General features: G+C 35.1%; 1 pseudogene; it reads left to right on the forward strand.

Moving 5' to 3' along the window:
- Positions 1-4,781, forward strand: part of LOC137617461 (uncharacterized) — a 12,224-nt pseudogene extending 7,443 nt beyond the window's left edge.
- The last annotated feature ends 1,543 nt before the right edge of the window (positions 4,782-6,324 follow it).

Raw genomic sequence — 6,324 nt, forward strand, 5'->3', positions numbered from 1 at the left:
AAACAATAGCCTATAGATTTTTGTAGTTTTAAGAACGCCACCATCATATTCCATTAATTAGTAATATGTTTAACTATCAATACATTTCATTTGAATTGAAAATCAGGCATAAAAGCTGAAACTTTTATATGAGAAAATATTTTCAAAATTGTAGAATTATAAAATGCACTTTTCTTTGTTCATAGCGGACATGTTACATTAAGAAACACTATTCATTCAATTCTACTGTATGTCGTTATTTGCAATAGTTTCTATATGAGATTTTTAAAATGTATAATAAAACGATTAAGCATCACTGCATATCCATATGCACTATTAACACAGGCTATACGCAAAGTTGCAATAACCATTGCTGTAAAGCATTACAATGGTAATGAAATTATGCAGTGTTCTTTGTATTATATATATATATATATATATATATATATATATATATATATATATATATATATATATATATATATAAATATATATATATATATATATATATATATATATATATATATATATATATATAATATATATATATATATATAATCCTGTACAATTTTTTTATTCACATGATCCAAATTTTCAGAGAGCCGTAAAGGTAAAACGGACTTTTTTTACACTCTCGACAACCTTTGCATGTATCATAGCCTACTCTCAGTAGATGTTGATCAAGAGCAACTTGCTTTGTAGGTATCTTCAATTTCACGCCCTTGTTGTGTGAACAACGTTTTTTTTTCTTGCAATATTAACACTGGTTGGATCGATTCCTCGGTCATACATGATTACTACAAGTGTCTCTATTATAGGAACATGTGTAATAACCTCTTTGGTTGGTAACTGAGAGAGTGTGGAAAGAGGTACTGTGGTGTTGGCATATGCATTACACGCGGACCCAGCTGAACGTTTTCCCTTTATAGCAAATGAAGATATCATATCAAATTAAGTGGAAGCCTGAAATGCAGGACATGCACCACATTTTTTTTTTCTTTTTTTTATGACCAAGTGTTTGAGCTATTAACGTCAAATCAAGATAGTGCAATGCTGAACTACTACCAAATGACAACCACAGATTTCCACATGTGACTTATACCAATGACAAGACATCAAAGACCATATTAACATACATCAACTCATCATGGAACAGCACACCTATATAATTCATGACTTTGAAAATTCAATCCTCAAATGAGTCTGACAAACAGGGTTTAATGATAACCATTTGGACATTGTCTCGCTTGACTGTGTCATGATTTGCTACAATTTCTTCAAGACATCCCAGATTATCTGATTGTTCCATACATCATGACTCAATATCTTAAGGGGGGACCGTCCGCCATGTCCGCCATTTTTTTTTCTAATGATCCAAATTACACAATTTCTATGTATGTTTTAGGACATATATAATACCTTCATCATATAAAAATTTCAAGTCATTTGATCAAAAACTTTTGGATTTATGAGCAAAAATCATTATTTAAAAAAAAATATTTAGGTACATTTTTCCCCACTAGTATAATACCAATTGTATTGAAACTTATACCACAAAAACTACTCTAACAACCGAACAATTCTGTCAGACAGAATTTTGATTTTCCTTTCTCTTTTTTTTAATGAATTTTTATTTTTTTTCCTCGTCTAGACGGAAAATAATCGTGAAAAAAAATGTAAAACGAAAAACAAAATTTTGTCTGACAGAATTGTGCGATTTTTATTCTTCTTTTCAACGATTTCTTTTTCTCTAATACCGAACAACAAATAAGTGAGAAAATATACCTAAGTGGGAATAAGTATGTTTTTGAGTTATGAGCTCCCAAAGATTTGCAGCAAGCTTTCGCTTCTTTTCTAAAAGAAATCAAGATAATATTATTATGATAACTTTTATTGTTCATTCCTACATAAATGCACCCTAAAGGAGGTATTTGAACCCTCAGTTTACTATTCCTATGTTATGAGTTGCTTGCGATCTGTAATTGTTGCCAGTGTTTTAGTTAGCAGGTTTCAGCTTTGTACTCTTATCCAGGTTTCCCTCTTTCTTGGTTCTTTTTTCTTGTTCTCCACTTACTTTTTGTTCTTTCTATCACCTTGAGTAACATTGGCATTGCTATAAAATTCCAGAGGGACATTGTGAAAGCACAATCAACATACGAACTTCAAGTAAATAAACACATGCATTATAATTTCTATATGCCTTTGGAAACTTTGTGATTTTTTCGTAGCTGGTAGTTTTCATTCACCTACCCTCTACCAATGCCTTTCATATCTGCCAGAGGTACGAGATTTCGAAACATGAGAGAGAGAGAGAGAGAGGAGAGAGAGAGAGAGAGAGGAGAGAGAGAGAGAGAGAGAGAGCCTTTGGCTGATATAGATGACAGTTCAAATTGAGAGAGAGAGAGAGAGAGAGAGAGAGAGAGAGAGAGGAGAGAGAGAGGAGAGAGAGAGAGAGAGAGTTGAACATTGTTATTATAGTATTTGTATAAATGGGAGTTTTTAATAACACCATGTAACAATTTTTTACAAAAGTTTTGTTTATATTAATTTTTATACTGTTTATTAATATATTTTTCCGGCCATTCCAAAAATGTAATTATTTTTTCTGTATCATCGACCGTTACAAAAATACGAGGTCTGTTAGAAAAGTAACCGGCCTTATTTCTTGGGGAAATCTGATTTGAATCAAGCGCGCTTGCATGAGCCGACCTTGAACCTTCATGCGCATGCGTGATTTTTTCCCGCCTGTCGGTACAGTCAGATATTGGCAAGCAGCATTGGCGTGAGGTAGTGTGTCGTGCTCTCGGCAGTTTTTCATTGCAAGGAAAATGACGGAACAACTGGAGCAGCGCTAATGAGTCAAATTTTGTTTCAGGTCTATTTCTGATATCTTTACTTAGTAAGATGGCTACTAGAGGATGTAAAAATTTCTCCAGATAGGCCTACATTTTGCTATGTGTGTGGATATTATATTGGAAAAAAAACAAGTATTACATAAAATTGTGAAAGGGGCCAAATTGTGGATAGCGTACAGACTCTATTTCGGAATACCCATGGGTGATCAGGACAGCCATGGGCCCCTCATGTGATATGTGGAAGCTGCCGTTCTACTCTAGAAGGATGGCTAAGAGGTACAGGAAGAGCAATGCCTTTTGCCATTCCTAGAGTATGGAGAGAACCGAAGAAACCATCACGATGACTGTTTTTTTTGCACGGTTGATGTGACAAAATACAGAAAAGTGAAAGGAAGACAAGCTCTTCATTATCCAGACATACCATCATCTAGAGCACCTGCCCCACATGATGACTGCTTACCAGTACCACAGCCACCAGAAAATGTAAGTATTGTTATCATATTCTCCAAAAAATTTTCATTTAATTAATTTGAGTATTTACTCTGCATTAATTTTCCCAAGTACTAATTTTATTCAAGTCTTTGTTGAAGTTGCTATATGTGCTTATTTCTTTCTTTCCAGGTAGATGATGGAATGGATATTTCATCTGAAGGGTCAGCAAGTAGCAACAACCAAGAAATGGAAGAGGTTTTTCGTACCAAGAATGACTTTGGAGCCTCATTTTCCAAATCAGAGTGAACTAGATGATTTAATTAGGGACTTAGGTCTTACTAAGTCAGGAGCTGAACTTCTTTCATCAAGGTTGAAGGAATGGAATCTACTAGGACAAGACTGCAGGATAACTGGGTACCGGAAACGACATGAAGAATTTGAAATTTACTATGACATTAGTGATGATCTGTGTTATTGTAAGGATGTAACTGGTTTGTTTACTGCTCTTGGACTCGAGCATGATCCTACACATTGGCGGCTGTTTATTGATAGCTCAACACGAAGTCTCAAAGCAGTATTACTCCACAATGAAAACAAATATCCATCTTTGCCTCTTGCACACTCAGTACAAAAGAAAGAAAACTATGAAAATGTCTGACAGCTTCTTAATAAAATAAATTATGATGAATTCAAATGGAATGTTTGTGGGGATTTCAAGATGCTCGCATTTTTGCTTGGTTTGCAAGGGGGATACACAAAGTATTCATGTTTCCTTTGCTTATGGGACAGCTGAGCTGATGATGAGCATTTTAAGAAAGTTCATTGGCCCCCACGAATGGAACTGCAGCCGGGAATGTTAAATGTTCACAGAGAGCCCCTAGTAGATACCAACAAAGTTTTATTGCCCCCACTTCACATTAAACTAGGATTGATTAAACAGTTTGTGAAAGCCTTGGATTTTGGAGGAGAAGCTTTTCAGGAAATTCGCCATATGTTTCCAAAACTATCTGAGGCTAAGATAAAGGGTGGTATATTCGTTGGACCCCAGGTAAACACAATGTTGACGTCGGAGAAACTGGAAAGAGCGATGACAAAAATTGAAAAAGAAGCCTGGTGTGCATTTCGTGATGTAGTCCATGGATTCCTAGGAAATAACAAAGATCCTAATTGCAAACAACTGGTAGCAAAACTTATTGAGAACTTCAGGAAGCTTGGTTGTCGTATGTCCTTGAAAATTCATTTTTTGCATTCTCACCTTGATTTCTTCCCAGAAAATTTGGGTGATTGTCAGTGAAGAGCAGGGTGAAAGATTTCACCAGTACATAGCAACTATGGAAAGAAGATATCAAGGACGAAGGAATACTGCTATGATGGGAGATTACATATGGTCTCTAATGAGAGAAGATGAAAATATGCACTCTAGAAAATCTCGATCGTCCAAGCACTTCTGATCATAAAAGAGGAGTTATCAAAGTATTTACAATGCAGAGCTGTATAATGTCTTTTGTTCTAATATTGTACTGCCTATATAATTTTCAATATATGAACAAAATAATAAATGTTCTTTAATTATCCTTAAAAGAGGGAAAGAGAAAATTGCATACATAACAAGAAAATATTGAATTTAGAATAAGTTAAAAACTATCGATGTTACAGCAAAACTAATGTGATTTTTAAGTTCAGTAGCACAAAATACATATATAAACATCAAAAAATACATATAAACAAAACATGTGTTACATGGTGTAATTGGAGAGAGAGAGAGAGAGAGAGAGAGAGAGAGAGAGAGAGAGAGAGAGAGAGAGAGAGAGAGAGAATATAAAAGTATTTGTATAAATGGCAGTGGTATATAATTCGAGAGAGAGAGTGAGAGAGAGAGAGAACTACGCATCTGTCAAACTCAGTCATACAGACGACGCCATAAGGATGAAGTCATTATTTAAAGACCACTATTTTCATTGTTTGGAAAAATGATTGACTATTTGTGCTTTCTACAACCTTAGGTAACATTGGCCTTGCTATAATGTTCCCGAGGGCGTTGTGGAAACACAATGTACATACGAACTTCAAGTAAACAAACGCATACATTATAACTTCTATACATCTTTGGCATCTTTGGCTTCTGTTTTCTTGTTCTCCACTTACTTTTTGTTCTTTCTATCACCTTATGTAACATTGGCATTGCTATAAAATTCCAGAGGACGTTGTGAAATCACAATCAACATACAAACTTCAAGTAAATAAACACAATGCATTATAATTTCTATATGTCTTTGGAAACTGTGATATTTTCGTAGCTGGTAGTTTTCATTCACCTACCCTCTACCAATGCCTTTCATTTCTGCCAGAGGTACGAGATTTCGAAACATGAGAGAGAGAGAGAGAGAGAGAGAGAGAGAGAGAGAGAGAGAGAGAGAGAGAGAGAGAGAGAGAGTTGAACATTGTTATTATAGTATTTTGTATAAATGGGAGTTTTAAATAATTCGAGAGAGAGAGAGAGAGAGAGAGAGAGAGAGAGAGAGAGAGAGAGAGAGAGAGAGAGAGAGAGAATAAAAGTATTTGTATAAATGGCAGTGGTAAATAATTCGAGAGAGAGAGAGAGAGAGAGAGAGAGAGAGAGAGAGAGAGAGAGAGAGAGAGAGAGAGAGAGAGAGAGAGAGAGAGAGAAACTGCGCACCTGTCAAACTCAGTCATACAGACGACGCCATAAGGATGACGTCATCATTTAAAGACTGCTATATTTTCATTGTTTGGAAAAATGATTGACTATTTGTTCTTTCTACAACCTTAGGTAACATTGGCCTTGCTATAATGTTCCCGAAGGCGTTGTGGAAACACAATGTACATACGAACTTCAAGTAAACAAACGCATACATTATAACTTCTATACATCTTTGGCAACTTTGGCTTCTGTTATTGTAAGAGTAGATTTCGTTCATCTACAGTCTACACTCTACCAATGCCTTCTATTTCTGCCAGACGTACGATAGCTCGAAATATAAATGAAAAATCGCTATAGATATGCAAAATTAACACACAAAGACGATTTTGTCAAACT

Source organism: Palaemon carinicauda, chromosome 23 (genome assembly GCF_036898095.1).
Source record: "Palaemon carinicauda isolate YSFRI2023 chromosome 23, ASM3689809v2, whole genome shotgun sequence".
NCBI classification, from domain to species: Eukaryota; Metazoa; Arthropoda; class Malacostraca; order Decapoda; family Palaemonidae; genus Palaemon; species Palaemon carinicauda.